The sequence below is a fragment of a genome, unplaced genomic scaffold (genome assembly GCF_019419815.1).
Source record: "Pyrus x bretschneideri cultivar Hongxiangsu unplaced genomic scaffold, Pyrus_bretschneideri_v1 Contig40, whole genome shotgun sequence".
In the NCBI taxonomy this organism is placed as follows: Eukaryota; Viridiplantae; Streptophyta; class Magnoliopsida; order Rosales; family Rosaceae; genus Pyrus; species Pyrus x bretschneideri.
Genome location: NW_025999724.1, coordinates 1,411,053 through 1,429,225, shown reverse-complemented (window position 1 = coordinate 1,429,225; position 18,173 = coordinate 1,411,053). Strand labels below are relative to the sequence as shown.

Here is an 18,173-nt window from a genome sequence, read left to right as displayed (position 1 = left end):
ACATAATTCAACAATTATGGATATAATGCAAACACAATTTATGTAGAATCTAAAATTCGAAAAACGTAAAGTTGGATCATGCATTATGATAAATGTTCATACTATCAGGGCTACAAAAATATCGAGATAAAACAATTGTTTTGGAAGAACCTGATTGCGTGATAATATTGGTGAACTGGTTTGATGCAGAAAGCTTCCACATCAGATTCCTAAGCGCAGCGGTAAGAAAGTGTTGATAACATGTTGTGGCCTATATTTAACTGATAAGGGAAGGGGCCGGCGGCACAAAGAGAAAATATAGAGAAAGATATGTTTGTAGGGTTGTGGTTGTGTAGAGGATGTGTGTTATTCCTCCTACGCAATGCCTTTATTTATAGTAATAAGAGAAAGACCTCCAAGGAATACAAGTTCTAATAGGGAAGAATAACTAGAATCGAATCTAATCTACAATTTACATAATCACACTTAAACAAGAAGTTTATAACACTAGGATAATTTTAGGGAGACCAAATTTTTAAACCAAATGATGTGTTATTGATGATTGGATTATTACTTAAGTTTTGATTAACGTGTTTATTTTCTACTAATGACACATCATTTGGTTTAAAATTTTTAATCTCCCTAATATTATCCTTTTTTTTTTTTCAAACTTAAGCTTCGTTGATAAAAGAAAATATTAAAAGAGATAGAATTTAAAGAAAAGTTGCAAGTACACACAGAAGTTTAACTGAAGTACATGATGGCCTAATTAGACTCTGTTTATTAACACAAGTCTTTTCTTCCATGACCATCATGTACGGTGTACCTCACCAATCCACCGATCGAGTCAGTCGAATCGCAGTTAGCACCAACAAAACACAATAACCATAAAACAAAACCACATATACAAAGAAGCTCTAATTAAAAACAAATCTTAACCCTAACTTCACAACAACTAAGTTCCACAAAGAATACACAAATGTGGCTCATAAGCTAGGAAAACATGTTTTGCACACTGTTCTAAAAATTCCCGCCTAGGCGCTAGGCGGCTATCCACCCCCCCCCCCGACTAATGCCTAAGCGTTTGAAAATTAAGAAAGGGGGCCTAGACCTACTGACGCACTCGTCTAGACCGCCTAGCTCGCCCAAACCCGCCTAGGTTGTAACTCACTTAGACAGTAAATAAATAACTTTTATTTTGCATTTTATTTTTTCAATAAATTATAAGAGAAATATTTAAATGAACACACATTATATATTTGTTCCCACGTTTTCATTATGTTCGAATAGCTCATAATAGATATGTCATTCTATTTTGTAGTTTATGATGAAATCATATATATTTTAAGTATAAACATACACTTATTTACAAGAAATATAATAAATTTAATTAAATCCGTCTAGTCTGCCTAGGCGCTAGGCCTTAACCCACCGCCCGACTAGCACCTAGCGTCTTTTAAAACCTTGGTTTTGCACATATTGTGATGTAGTAATTTTTGTTGAAACTTCTGGTTAGAATTTTCTTTATTGGAAGATCTATTTGTACTCCTTTGATTTCTTACAAAGAGTGGCATTTTCTAAAAAGGAGAGAATTTGAGCTAATTATTTATTATCTTTCGATACTTCAGGGGATTGAACATATTTCAACTAGATCCAGATGCATGCATGTAACTGTACCTGAAAAGATTGTGCACAAACTATTAACACATGCCATATTAAATCTTTGATCTATACGAATATAGAAATAATTAGGAAAGAAAAACTAGAACTTTGGTGGGAATCAAGAGGCCAAGAGTTGGCATTAACCTGAGGTCCTGAGTCATGTAACACATAAATAAAGAAAGAATTAAAGAAGAAGAAAACCAATAGTAGCTAGGGAATAAAATAAATTGGTTCGCAATAAAGATGACAAATTTCCTAAAAATGTTGTTGTTCTTTTTCACTCGACAGATACATAGACGGTGAAATGAAAAGAGAGAGAATCCTAATTCTTATTGCAAGTCACCGTCAGTTCCATTCCATGCTTTTCACGTTGCCACTAATTTAATTTATCCATCAACTCTGTCTTTGATGTTTGTTGTCACCTCCAACCACCAACCAAATCATCCAAATCTCCTTCTCCTGTTTGGAATGTAGTTCAAAATTATCCATGCATGAAAAATGACTCTACACATTTCTTATTTTCTATTGTTTTCCCCCTTTCTTTTATTAAGGAAAGGATGGTTTGTCTTTCTTCTTCTTTTGCATGATAGTCAATAGAAAAGATATGACATCAAGCAACCTCTATACATACATACATACTTACATACATACATACATATACATATATATATATATATATATATATATATCTAATTAGCTATAGGACCATCTTCATCACAAACAAAAAAGACAAAATTAAGGCAATTAGCATAAACATATATAGTATATATACACACATATGCAGTTGGACAAGCACTAGTTTACAAAATCAAAGGACTCACAATGGTCGACAATATACTCATACGATAATATCACATATTTTTAATGCTCTACGCAATTGAGAGAGTGCATGTGGCTGATTTATGCATGTGATTAAAGGGTAATGACAGCTAGGTTATGATGATGAATGCATGTGCAAAGTTGGTTGAATGATTATGGGTGCATGTGGCTGATTTATGGTGCAATGATGAAAGGCAAAGTGCATGTGGCTGATTTGTGAAGGGAATGCATGTGGAATGAATGTGTGAATGATGGCAAATTGTGTATGTGAATGATTAGGGTGAATGTGCATGTGCTTTGACAGCTAGGTTGAATAAATTAAAGGGAGTGCATGTGGCTTGGCTGGAATGATTGGAATGCAATCTGAAATGGGATGTGTTGGTGTGAATTTCTGGTACAAAGGGCCTCCTTTGGTCTTCAATTTCGTCCATCTACTTGGCTTCAAGTATATGCAATCCATTTAACGCCCCAAACTACTCCAAAATGCACCAAAATGCACCATTTTGCATACTTTGCCCTTAGAACCTGAAAACACACAAAAGAAGCATAAAGGACTAAAATAACTAAAGAAACATAACGTAAATGCACGAGAACAAGCCATTTAAGTCGCATGAATATGCTCCTATCAAATACCCCCACACTTATCTTTTGCTAGTCCTCGAGCAAAACAGAAAGAAAAACAAAACAAAACGAAACGAAACAAAACAAGTAAAACACAACCTAAACCTTCCAACAATCGTCTTAGGGATTTCCAATGCACATGACATGTTAAAAATCATCATTCTCACAGATTTTTGTCATCTTCACACTTAAGTACATTCTTAATCATAGTCACCACATACTATTTCACAATTAAGCATTTAAAACCATGTTTTGAATGTAGTAACATGCCTTAGAGAATTTGCTCAATTCCTTACAAGATATGCACTCGATTTTCACTCAGATTTTCTAACTACACACCCTAATCTAGTCATTTGTGAGAAGATTAATGAAAACGAACACTCATATATATATATATATCACAAAGAGAGCAATTTCAAGAGTTAATAAGCATGTTTAGATATGATCTCATGAATGGAATGCTACTACTTAGACGCAAGAACCAGGGACACCATATGCTCATACCAAGTTCAAACTCCACAAATTGAAGCACATAACACTCAAGATTGAAGTCACGGGTTGTAATGGGGTTCGGGGCGTATGGATAACAAAGAAGGGATATGGAAAACAAAGGTTCTTAAAGAAATAGTGAGCAAAGCACTTCAATCAACTAAGAATTCACTTTTGAATGAAAACTCAACTTTTGAACAGAAAGGGAGAATTTAGACAATTTACGGCCAGAATTGGTGTTTTGGACCCTTTCTTCAATCACTCATTCTTTCATTTTTTTCAAACTCTTTTTTTTTTTTTTTTTTTTTTCTTTCTTTCTTTTTTTTTTCTTTTCTTTTGAATCTCAAAACATACATAAACACTTAAACATTCTCTCCCCCACACTTATTTTCTTTCATAATGTAACTCAAAAGGAATTCAATTAAGTCATGCTCACTATCTTTTAAGAACAAGGGTGGGGATTGTCCTAAACTAGGCTAGGTGAGGAAAATGTGGGTAAACAAAGAATAAAGGCTAAACAAGGCTCAACAGGGTTAAAACTTACAACATATACGAAATATGGGAAGTAAGGCTATTTGGCTATGGTGGTGGTTACACAACTTCATCTTGATATATGTTATGCAATTCAATGTCATGCTTTGAATGAAACGGATATAAGTTCTAGCATTTAGTTCTATCATGATATAATTGCATTCTAAGTAGCAACCAAGCAAGGAATAATGAGATCATGCAACAACTTTAGAAAACAAAGAATCACAGATTATAACTCTCCAAAGAAGGTAATGGCTCGAGTCTCACAGGGTTGTAGCGTTTGTTTGAGTTCCTTCCTTCAAGCATGTTACAAAAACGAATTTTTCTTTTATGATTGCATGTGAAGTCATACATTATAACCATAACCAAGCATATACCAAGAGTAAATCAAACTTTTCTCTATGTTTATAACTCTTTTTAACAGTCATGCAATTACAAACCAAATCCTTATCATTGTGTTGGAAGGTATCCTAAGACACAAACACACAAAAACGACTCAAAACACTCTTTTTAGGCTTTTCAAAACATGTTTTTCAAATTTTTATGTGATTTTCAAATTTTTAAGTCAAAACACACTAAACACACTTAAAAACAGCAAGAAACAACATTTGAAGTTATGGTGGATAAAATCCTACGAATTTACATTAAAACACTTTAGTAACTCCCCCACACTTAAATCAAACATTGTCCTCAATGTTAAAAACCACACTAAACACAAACAAACAGCAATTAAACATACTAAACATGGCAGAATGTATTTAACAAAGAGAAGAGTTTAGAGATGCAAATCTGGTTATGGAGTTTTCGTTCCATCTTCTCCTTGGTGATTGCAGTGAGGCTTGGATCTTTGTGATTCCACAGGCTTACTCTTGAACTGCGCTGCTCCCATCGTTGATTTTCCTTTGTGCTACTCTTGAACTGGGCAGCAGGCTTCCTTTGGTCTCCCCCGAAGGTCTGAGCTTCCTTCTCTTATCTGTTTCTTTGTTCAATCTCTCCAATTCGTATTGAAGAGGGTTAGAGGATAGCTCAGCAAAGCTAGGTAAGCAACCAGGGAATAGAGTCTAGATAGACTCCAAGTGCCGGCTGATTGCTTCTTTCACTTTGCTATGCGATTAATAACAAAGACAAAGGAAAAGACAAGGAAAGAGCATGATATGGGATACTTTTGCTTTTGACCTTGATGATATGAGATACCTTTGCTTTTGAAGAAGCGGTGAATGAATCAGCACATGTATTTGTTGTGCTGCTTCCTCCTGGGTCATCTGTACTCCAGGCATCTGGTATCATCTTTGGGGAAGAAGAAAGAAGTGAGTGTTTCGAAAGGCTTTGCTGGGAGTGCGCCCTCAGAGGTGAGAAAGAGTTGGGCATTTTCTTCAGGTTTGCCTTGCCATAAAAGATGAAAGTCGACAAATATAGGGATAGCAAGTGGTGGTACTGTTCTCTTACCCTTGTCGACAAACGTTTTGATCCCGCAAATCCGGCTTTTTGAAATAGTGACGACTCTTCGATATTTGAAGACGCCTCTTCGATTTCTGAGCAGGCGCTTTCTGAAAAGCAGAGAAAGCGTCGCCGAACTTTGCGCTTGTCGGCTAAAGACGTGTAGCTGCGATGATGGCCTCCACGTGTTGAACGCGTTTTCTGAAAAGCTGAGGGAGCGTCGCCGAACTTTACGCCTCAAATTCCGGCTTTTTGAATCGATGGACGCGTTGCCTTGGCTTTTTATAGAGCTATCGATCACCGCCAACTTACACACTCTGAAGATTTCCCACTCTTGAAACTCGTTTCCGGCCCTTTGAAAATTTACTCCGTCCACCCCTTCTCTTTGAACACTTTTTTTAAAAAAATGGCAAACCCATCGAACCTTAGCTTAGAATTGAGTCTCCGCAGTGATACGGGCGTGCCGCTTCAAGGTAACGTATGGCGCCCTTCTTTCTTATCTTCTAACGGTCCTCTTACAGGTGAAGATTCCGTGATGCAGGACGCCACAACAGCTACGATAGTAGCTCGGAACCTCCTCATTCCCAGAGATAGTCAGCTGCTTTCAGGACGGTCCGATGAGTTGGCCGTTCAAGAGTCCCTGGCTCTCAGCGTTCAGTGCGCTGGTTCTGTGTCAAACATGGGCCAACGCCTCCTTGCTCGCTCCCGTCAGGTTGAATCATTGATGGCGGAGGTGGAGAACCTGAAGCAAGAGATAAAACAACTTAAGCACGAGAATAGAACTTTGCACGTGCTTGCAAATAATTATTCATCAGGCATGAAGAGGAAGCTTGATGAGCTTGATGACCGTCAACGGTTTGCAGCTTTCTTCCAGATGCACCTCTTTCCTGGGTCATCCAGCGTTCCACCAAGGTTTGGGGCCTTGAATGATCTATTCTCGGTGCCTCCCGCTCCTATGCCTCCTGCTCCGATGCCTCCTGCTCCTATGCCTCCTGCTCCGATGCCTCCTGCTCCGAGACCTCTTGCTCCGAGAGTGTTGCCACGTAGTGGGGCCTCACGTACACAACCTTTGTAAAGGCTCCATCTTTCTGCCATGTTTAGATACAATTGTAATTTATCGAAAAAAATCAATGAACAAGCAAAAGTTTTATTTACTGTATTGGGTTGCCTCCCAAGTAGCGCTTGCTTTTACGTCTTGTAGCCGGACGAAGAACACAATCATGCCTTAATGGAACCCACGGCATGGAGTTGATCATTGAATGGATGATGATACTTGAAATGTTCCGGCAATGGTTGAATTTCAAGAGTGGGTGCCCTAATCATTGACATCAACAACATATTAGTCAAAAACGACTTTGGATTTTGAGTTGGTGGCTTACCTATGGGCTGCAATATTGGCTCTAAAGTCGCAGCACATTCAACAAATGCACAAGGGATGTTTTCATTCAGATTGGACATTTTGAAGGTTGTGGCTGTGTGATCCACTCCAATTTCCTCCTTGATGAATTCAAGATGCTCCTCAACCACTTTTTCCTCGTGAATTGTTGGAAAGGTGTCCAAGATGTCTTTCTTCCCCTCATCTTTCATGGATTGCATGAACCTGCCAGGGAAGGGTGCATTTGGGGGAACAAAGTTAGAAATAATTAAATTTGGAACAACGTTACTTGAATGGGGTGGTGTAGGAATATTGGGAGGTTGCGGCAAGGGTTGTTCTTCCCTTGCCGTGCCTTGTGCATCCTCCTCCTCTTCGAGCAGTAGCAATTCATCCATGGGCTCATCTTCAACCATTTGTTCTTGAATTTGTTCCATGCATTCTGCATTCTGCCTAAATTGATTGTTCCACTCAGCCAACTTTTTTGCTTGATAGAAATCCTCAATTGGTCGCCAAAATGCGTCTTGTTGAAATGGTTGAGCTTCCCTGCCCTGCTCCACAGAATTCAGTTGTTGAATAACTTCATTATAATAATTTGATATACCTGAATTTGGATGTGAAGATTGAGGGGAAGGCTGTGGTGGTGCATATGAATCCTCATATGGTTGCCAATATGTTTCTTGGTGAGTCTCCTTAGCTTGATTTTGTGAACCCTGCACCAAAGAGTTTAATTCATTAAGAATTTGATTATAATCTATTGACGAATTTGAGTTTGGTTGGGCATATTGAATATGAGGTGGCTCCCAATATCTTTCTTGTTGAACATTTTGAGGTTCCCACCACATAGAAGTTGAATGATCACTCCAATCCGAATTGTAAGTATTGGAAAACACGTTATTCCTTGATTGAAGATCAACTATATCAACGTTTTGCATTTGGGACCTTTCCATGAGCTGTGACAAAAGATAAGCATTATCAAATGCCATGTTGTGCTTCTAAAATCAACAAAATAAAACTAAAAATATATACACACAAACGAAAATAAAACAATCCAAGGGATTAGCAAAGTTGCTAATCCCCGGCAACGGCGCCAAAATTTGATGCGAGAATTATACGCACACAAATTAAACCCTCTTTTTATCAATTGTAGTATAAGTATAAGTAGGGATCGTTCTTAACCGGGGATTAGGAGGGATTGCAAAATCACTTGGAAACTGACTCAAAAACGTAAAATAAAGTTTAAAACACTAAACTAGACTCAAAGAATGCAAAACTAAACATTCAAAACACTAAAACAAACCAAAGGACTCAAAACAGCCCCAAAACACTCAAAACTGCCTTAAAAACACAATCTGGGCAGTTTTGAGCACTTTGGTGACTTTGGACGAATGTGTGTAATAAATTGAATCAAAACACTTATAAACACAAACTAAGACACTTTAACACTAAACTAGACTCAAAGAATGCAAAACTAAACACTTAAAACACTAAAACAAACCAAAAGACTCAAACAGCACCCAAAACACTCAAAACTGCCTTAAAAACACTTTCTGGGCAGTTTTGAGCACTTTGACTACTTTGGACGAAATTGGGTAATAAAATGAATCAAAACACTTAGAAACACAAACTAAGACACTTTCTAACTAAGTTGGACACTAAAGCACGGGGGGATTGAGTTTTGACGAAATTAACTAAAATGCACAGATTGTATTTAAAAACAGATTGTAAAGATGAATGTGATGGAATTGAATGAATGAATGCTAGCCAAGGGGTTCATCTCCATACATGTTATACTTGCATATAAAACGAATCTAATTGCTTCTCAATAAACCATGAATTCTCAACGCCCCGGGTTAATTAGGTCCGCTTAAATTAACCGTCAAATTTTCCTTAAGTTAATGAATTGGATGATTGCATACGACAACCCAAAGCATTCCTCACAAGTTCCCTACATGAATTGCATAATAGAGATACAAGCAAGAATCATTAAGCATCATGAAAACTATAAGTGTTGACGAGGCATTCGTTACTATGATTGCATGAAACTTATGCCAAGAATTCGTTTAACACGATTGTTTATAAGCAACCTCCACTACTTGTGAATATAAGTTCGTAACTATTAGGTGAAACTCACTTATATTCTAGCGTCATATTCATGCATGAAAATTAAGCGTATACTCTCAATAAACATACATAAATAAGTTATCAATCAAACAGTTAAACAAATTGAATCCACAACTTATGAAACGCAATTAGAAGTAATCAAATCAAAATGCAAGCATAAACATATATTTCGAATCCCCCCTAGCCAAGGGGGGGTTTAGTTCCTCATACGTACAAAACAAAGAGAATTGAAATTAAACATTGGAATCGAGGAAAAGAAACACCTAAACATTCCAACAACTCAAACTTGAATTGTATGAACGTTTAGGCACTCTTCTCCTCCTCTTCGTTGTAGCACAAGGTCTAAGGATAGGTTTGGAGGGATGGGGAGTTATGGATGGTGTAGAATGATGTGTTTAGGATAGGGATGGATGTAGGGGACCTCAAGGCTTCTTTTTGGGCAGAAAATATGAGGAATGGTGAAGTATGGATGTGTTATAGAGAGGGGATGAATTTCTGGCGTGAATGGTTGTGTATTGTGTATGAATGGGAATGAATGAATTGTGGCTGCAATGGATGCTTATTTATAGGTGAAAAGGAGGGGATATGACAGCTAGGAACTTGGTGGAAATCTGAAATGGTGATGGGAGATGCATGTGGCTGATTTATGCATGTGATTAAAGGGTAATGACAGCTAGGTTATGATGATGAATGCATGTGCAAAGTTGGTTGAATGATTATGGGTGCATGTGGCTGATTTATGGTGCAATGATGAAAGGCAAAGTGCATGTGGCTGATTTGTGAAGGGAATGCATGTGGAATGAATGTGTGAATGATGGCAAATTGTGTATGTGAATGATTAGGGTGAATGTGCATGTGCTTTGACAGCTAGGTTGAATAAATTAAAGGGAGTGCATGTGGCTTGGCTGGAATGATTGGAATGCAATCTGAAATGGGATGTGTTGGTGTGAATTTCTGGTACAAAGGGCCTCCTTTGGTCTTCAATTTCGTCCATCTACTTGGCTTCAAGTATATGCAATCCATTTAACGCCCCAAACTACTCCAAAATGCACCAAAATGCACCATTTTGCATACTTTGCCCTTAGAACCTGAAAACACACAAAAGAAGCATAAAGGACTAAAATAACTAAAGAAACATAACGTAAATGCACGAGAACAAGCCATTTAAGTCGCATGAATATGCTCCTATCAGAGAGTCCAAACAAATAAAAGAACAAAAGGATGATTGCAAGAATAATTGTGTCAACTTCTACAAGATTTATCTTAATGAGAAATTTTTGTGTGTTTCAAGAACATGGTCTAGTATATCAAGTATTGTAATATAATTAGTTGAATTCTTTTGTTTAAGTTTTCAACCAATTATATTATTATACTTAAAATACCGAACCGTGTTCATCACGAAAAAAAATTTGTGTGGAGCTTTGCTTGCAACTAGACTTTACTGAGTGACACTACAATCTAATCAAAATTCTTCACGTGACAAGTCTTAGATATTATCTTTTATTATTCTTTTATATTTAAAACTCTCGTAATTATATTTCCTATTAATTGATATACACCATAAGATTAATTTAAGATTTCATTTTCCTCTAATCTCCTCTGTCTTGGCCTTTTTCTTCCCAAATTTTCTCTGCTGGCTTCTTCCCCACTATGTGCCCTTCCTTCCATCATAAGAATAGTGGGTATGTATAAGAGGAAAAAAAAATGAAAAAGAGGAACATATATATATATATATATATATATGTATGTATGTATGTATATTCTAACACAGACTTCATGTTTAACAAAACTTATCTGTTCCTCTTTTTCATTTTTTGTTCCCTCCTCATGTATATATTCTAACACAGACTTCATGTGTAACAAAATTTGTCTGTTCCTCTTTTTCATTTTTTTTTTCCTCTTCTCATCTCTCTCATTTTTCTTCTCCAGTTTTCTCTGCCGTGTGCAATCTTCTCCCCCCTCTTTGTTTCCTTTTTTCATAAGAATATGGGGCAAAAACAATTAAGTCATCTTCTCCAACTATCATGAAATGAAAAAAAAAAAAAAAAAACTCCAAACACGTATGGGCAAAATTTCATTGCCCAGCAGCTCATCCTGTAGCAAACTCTCAATACAAACTTGCAGACTACTCCATACTATTGAGTTGATCTCTTTTCACAATCTATTGGTTATCCTTCACTTTATTTGGTTGAAGTACAACTATTTTTACATATTGCATAAATACGGTTCACCCTCTTACTTTCACAAGTGCAATCTATTTGCACTTGACAGCTTGATTATCCATCTTTAACATGATGGTAGAAGTGGGAAAGATAAGAAACTGAAGACTCCTACTGCAAAACATAAACGTACCATAGGGAAAATTGGGAAGTAAAAAAAAAGGAGAGGGGGGGGGGGGGGGGGGGGAAGAAGAAAAAAAAAAAACATTAAATTAGTCTCATGGTGTGTATTAATTAGTATAAAAAATAATATAAGAAATTTTTTTAGTACAATAATATGAGAATTTTATATATAAAAGAATGACAAAAGATAATATTTAAGACTTATCATGTGACAAGTATTATAGTGTGCAAAATCAAGTGGCAAGCAAAGTCCCACACAAATTTGTCTCATTCATCGCGCATTTAAAAATCTCTATATTATAACATTCACTTCTGCTAAGTTCAATTATGCACGTGAATACGAGTGAGTTTTTTTTTTTTTTTTTAAACAAACGATATTATCTACAATAAATGAAGAGGGTGGACTTAGTCTCACAATAAGTTATCACTAATGTGGTTCAAATTCACTTTTGGTGATAATCAAACATAAAACCTCTTACTTACAAGGAATAACACTAGATCGTAGTTGGCGAGTACGAGTGAGTTTTGACCATTAATAAAACGTTGTAGATCATACAATAATCTATATTTTAAAATTATTCACATACGCACAAAGACTCTATATATATATATATATATATATATATATATATATATATTAAATCTTAACTGGTTTCCTAAAATTTATATTTTCCTTGAACAAGAATTACCCAACCCGGGCATGTAAAAAATATGTTAATTTATATTATCTTCTTTTTTTTCTTTGATTTTTGAAATTGATTAGGATATGTTATTGATCCGATCCCCATCAATCAGTGACCTCCCATTTTCTACAAGGAAAGATAAACTTCAAAAGGCGTAAAATTAGGTTCATGTTAGAGCATCTTCAAAAGTACCAATTACTTTGACAAAAATAAAAAAAAATAAAAAAATGTACCAATTACGAATTTGTTAATTAATAGTAATTAAAACTAATTTAGCGCCAAATTAATTTATGTATCTAAAAAAAATCACTATAATATTTTATTACTGTTATAAACTTGTTATTTAAGTATAATTATGTAAATCTTTGTTACTTTCCAATTATGACTTGTATTTTTGGGAGGAGAATGATTTCTTCCCCCCCTTTTTTCCCTCCCTTATTACTATAAATAAAAGCACTACACGAATAACACATCTTCTGCACAATCCTACAAACATCTCTCTTTATGTTTTTTCATGTGCTGCCGGCCCGCTTTTCCTATCAGTTAAATATAAGCCACAACAGTTATTTAAAAATTCAACCCCTTAATATTTTATTAATTTGACCAATAAAAAAATAAAAAATAAAAAATAAAAACCACCGGTTCTACCAATTTCTAGAACCATTGCTTCTTCTCTCCCTTCCTTTCTCCCTTTCTCTTTCCTTTCCTTGCCTCGTCCTTTTTCGCCTTCTTCCTTATGATCTCTCGATCTCTTTCTCCCTGATTCTCCATCACAGACGCCAGAGCGCCGCGCCAAACGAGTTCCAAATACGGTCTTGCCAGACGACAACCCATTCGTCACCAACTCCGGCTTCGAGACCCATCCTCGCATAATTTCATCCCAGACCCGTGTAGCTGCATGCCCGTCATCGCTTCTACAATCACCCCACGGTAGCAAACATGCAGAAGGAGAGAGAAAACATTGAATTTATAACTTTTAATGTTTAGCGGTACTTTACTTTCTCTCTCCTCGTTACATCTATAGCTAGTCCCTGTTCATCGCTAAGATTTCTGTTAAAGTAGTTAGGGCTGATTTGGTATTATTGTGATTTGAAAAAAAAATTGTTTCTACTGTTCTGTGAGAATAAACTTATTTTTGTTGTTTCACGTTTTTATTTCTTTTTAACCAAAAATTATGAAAATAAGCTGTTTTTAAGTGTTTACCAAACATTTTTTTTGAGCTTAGCTTTTTTTGGTACTCACTTTTTATAAAAACACCTCAGTACCAAACCAATACATTATCTGTTGAACTTAAGTTCTCGTTACATCTAGCTAGTCCCCGTCCATTGCTGAAATTTCCGTTAAAGTAGTTAGCCTGTTGGACTTAAGTTCTCGTTGCATCTAGCTAGTCCCTGTTCATCGCTGAAATTTTTGTTATAGTAGTTAGTCTGTTGGACTTAGTGTTCGTTGGTTTTTGCTGCATTTTGATTTTGTGTTAAAGTAGCTAAACAAGCTCATTTAGCTAGTTTGTTGGAGATGCTCTTTGATACGGTAGCTATAACACTATTCAAGCTCATAATTACATCCCATTCTAAAAACTGAAAGAAAGAAAGTGGGTTCCAATTCAATAATTATCTTTGACGCATTGTCGCTGCACTTCAGAAATACAAGTTTAAAAGAGGAACAACAAAAATAAGCTAATTCGACTTTGAAACAACGTACGTAAAGTGTTAAAATATAATCTTCGTAAAGTTGTTTTAGTCACGAAGTGTAAGTATTATGTAAAGAGACAAAGATATAGAGCTAAATATTAGACCTGACAATTTCTTACACGATCCGTTAACACGACACTAAAATAACAGGTTTCGGGTCATCACGATAACTAATCGGGTCACACGATAATAACCCGTTAAGAACGGGTCCTTAACAGGTTTACACGAGAGTGACACGCAGATAACCTGTTTCGACACGATAAGAAAAAAGTTATTTTGATGATTTTAATTTTTTTAAACTACTAAATAAACTTACTATAAAATACAATAAATGTAATGAATATGTATATATTGTTTATTAATTATGTCACATCCCAGCCTGGACCCTCACCACATCCTGGGCTTGACTCCACCGTAGCACGATATTGTCCGCTTTAGGCCCCGACCACACCCTCACGGTTTTGTTTCTGGGAACTCACACAAGAACTTCCCAATAGGTCATCCATCCTAGGATTGCTCTCGCCCGAACTCGCTTAACTTTGGAAGTAAATTACGTAGGGATGTGTTTTATGTAAATTATGTATTCTATCGGTAAGAACTCTGAGACGTGATCTGATAATTGTTCTAGGTGACATTGGTTCGTGATGTCTCGATATGCGTGCTAGGGAGTCATAGCACGGACCTAAGGTGAGTGGATCTTTTCCTTTCTATCGTATATATATACATATGATTGACAATTCCACAAACCTTATTAAGTTGATTTATGCACATTACCCACTTGTAATTATTATGAATCCCTTGAGGCATAGTGCGAATTACGAATGGTTTGATCCCTGTTTAGGGTACGTAGGTAGTCTAACGAGACGTTAGATGCAGCCATATAATAAATGAGACTAAATAATTGGGACAATGGCCTTACTTGAGGAATTGAGCATTGTGAGGGACATTGGTGGAAAATGTGAGGGATATTGAAGTAAGCAAAATGTAAGTAATGATAGTTAACTAAACTAGTGTCTAATCGGGCTTTTCACCGATAATTATTCCTGAAAATAAATAGTTTGGGAGTAGGGCATTATTGATTGTATATTTTTACACCGTATTATATATTTTGGGAATACTATGAAATGCCTGATTCTTAGATTTGCATCATGGCATATTCTTATATATATTACCTAAACCTAATTATTGTGAATGCTTTGAAGTGCCAAATGACGCTGCAGACGCTCAGGTGAGATTCAGGTAAGTACACTTTGATGATGTTGATGGTAGTGAGTACGATTGTGTTAAGATATATTAGAGCTCATAAACTTGCACCTCGGTATTAGTGCTCCCACCCGTGGCCAGGGCCTAGCCTTCACGTGATCGTTCACCTCCCGCACCACACGCTCACCTTGAATCCAAGGTAGGTGCCAGCCTGTCGTACAGACCATATTAGGTAGTTCCGACTCATAGGTGACTTGCGATACTTCGCACAGCCTTCACGTGATTGTAGCACTTGAGCGTATTTATTTACACCCAGCCTGTCATACAGACCACTTTAGGTGGTTCCGACTCATGTGCAGGATTTGGTAAATGAGCTATTGGCTAGCATGTTATTGAGCTATTGGCTAGCATGGTGATGAGCTATTGGCTAGCATGTTATTGAGATATTGGCTAGCATGCTATTGAGCTATTGGCTAGCATGTTATTGAGCTATTGGCTAGCATTGATTGATGAGAGATGGATAAGTCATACAGGTCACAATATGTGACTCCAACTTATATGCTAGTCATGATTGATGAGATATGTGATAAGATATGAATAAGTCATACAGGTCACTATAGGTGACTCCAGCTTGCGTGCTAATATGGTTTATTAAGCACATGATTATTTATATTGCTAATGAGATGCTGAGTAGTATTATACTTCTGAGTTTACTATTAGTATATTTTTGATTTCATACTTCTACGTAGTATGATTTGCTGGAAACTATTCGAGTTTTACGGCGAGGGGTTACCACCTTTGATAATGGAAATGATTTTGAAAATCTTTGTTTTGATCACTCACACTTTCTATTTTTACCCCTCCAGGTTCTAATAGCATGGTTCCGTATCGACGACGACATGTGGCACTCCCAGTCCTAGTGGCTTATATTGATGGTATAATTACTATCTTGTTCACTGTACTTGTCTTTTGCTCTGTATCACGTGTGAAATGGGTCTATACCCACTCACCGCGTAGTTGTGTATATAGGAACTTTTAAGTTTAAATTTATTCACACTTTACACATTATCACATTCTATGGCTTTGTCACCTTTCGAGTGTTGGCCAGCACAGCTTGATTCGGAGTCCTAGTGGACTTTCTGAGTCGGCGTGTGTCAATTATTATTCTATATAAATTTTAAAATTTAAGTTTTATTTATTTATGTGTTTTTATAGTATATTATAGGCAAAGATTGAGATTAAAAATCATAAAACACATTAAAAATAAAAATATCAAGTAATTTAAAAATACCAAACACATTTAAAAAATTATAATAATTAATTTACATGTGCGAAAAATATGAAAAAAAATATGCAAACGCTTGAATTTTTAAAACCATACAAACTCTCATGAATATTATTTTTAAGGGAGTTCAAAATAAACAAAATTCATAATCATTAATGTATAAGTCTAAAAGATGTGAAAGCATAATAAACGTTCATAATTGCAACCTCAACGCTTAGATGACGGTTACATGGTCATTTAGATTTTTAAAACCCTCCAAATCTCATGAACAATGTTTTTTATTTGAGTGCAAAATTAATAATAATTATTGTATAAGTGTGAAAACTCGAAATGAAAAGTTTTACAACTTTCATGAAGGGGTGGGTCAACTATGAAATTAAGCATATATATACTAATTTAGTATTATGTTTTACATTTTTTTGGGTCAAAGTATGTCTTTCATTTTCATTTGTATTGATTTAAAATATTTTTTTCTTAACGGGTAACGGGTCGGGTCATATTACCTGTTTACTTTAACGGGTATTACACGACACGACCCGTTAAACTGTCGGGTATGACACGAACACGAGAAACACGACACGAATGTCAGGTCTAGCAACTATAAGAGGTACGTAGTTCACTTTAAGTTAGGCTATGTCCACAAAAGTAGAGAAGTTATCATTAGTATATAATACAAGGGTTCAAGCATAATCATCATTAGTAAGTTCTAATAATGAATTAAGTAGAATAATGTCGTTAGGGTTTAATTGTAGGAGAATGGTCTCCTTTTATAGTTAAGGAGAGTCGCATGCTTCCATTCGCGGTCAGTAAGGGATTTTAGGAGCTTTATTTGATGTTGACACGTGTCACGTTATGATTGACCTCCTGTTTGAGAGAAACTCTTGTACTTCGTCATGGGTGTCTCAATACGGATCCTTCAATAGGTTCATGAAAGTATAAAGTTGACTGATACTCAATAATCTCGATAATGATGAAATATACAATACAAACAAAACAAATATATCTCAAAATTTTAAATTCTCGATATATATTGTTTTGGTGAAATCAACAAAGAAAATTTGAGCATACGATCTTACTACTTTATTTATGGCCTGTATATCAACCTTATTACTACCGTGAAAGCAATTGTTTATTGATCGGCTACTGCCGATGATATATTAGATTCGAACATCGTCTGACATAAAGTATTATATCTTGTTTTATGAATGAACAATTATTTATAGTACACTATTATGAAGTAAAAACTAAAAAGTAACGTATGAAACAAGAGATTCTTTTTTATCGTTAGTGACACTAATAGTGTACTATTCGAATACATGACAATTATTTGTACTATCAAGGTAGTACCTGGACAAAATATTAGTTTCAAGAGAGTTAATATTGTATAAAACACACTATACAAACCCTAGATGCATGGTTCTGTTCATAAACCCTAGTTGAGGAGGCAGTGGGATATTAACTTCGGTTGGGTTGGACTGGACCTAATGGAAGGAAAAGACTGAAGAGAGCGCCCATATGTGGCAATCTGAAATCTGAAAAAGCAAGAGGCAGTGGGAATTTGAGTCCTTTGGGTTTGGCTGTTTCGAACAAATTCAGACTGCATGTCACCATCACGTAAAAGAAATGCCCACACCCACACCAAGACTTACTCTCTGTTATCATGTATTCAAATTTTCTTTTTCTACCGCGCACTAATTGGGTCCCGCTCATTGTCCCTTTTGTCGCCTATTGTCGGCTCTCCTAATCTTTCGTTCCTTCCTCCTTACGCTTTCAAAATTTTCATTTTCCATTTAATTAATTAGTCTCCAAAGTTGATAATTATCTGTTTAGCCAAGGAAGTTCATAATTATTTTACTTTAATTACTCAACTATGACTAATTGTTTATTTGAATGAGAATATGCGGGTTTTATGAGCACCACTCGTCATATATCTCA

General features: G+C 36.0%; 1 long non-coding RNA gene across 1 annotated transcript; it reads left to right on the top strand.

Moving 5' to 3' along the window:
• Positions 1–12,573: 12,573 nt before the first annotated feature.
• Positions 12,574–16,021, top strand: LOC125469187. The gene is made up of 2 exons (XR_007251535.1): positions 12,574–13,048; positions 15,820–16,021. It is a non-coding gene; the product is annotated as an uncharacterized LOC125469187 (long non-coding RNA).
• The last annotated feature ends 2,152 nt before the right edge of the window (positions 16,022–18,173 follow it).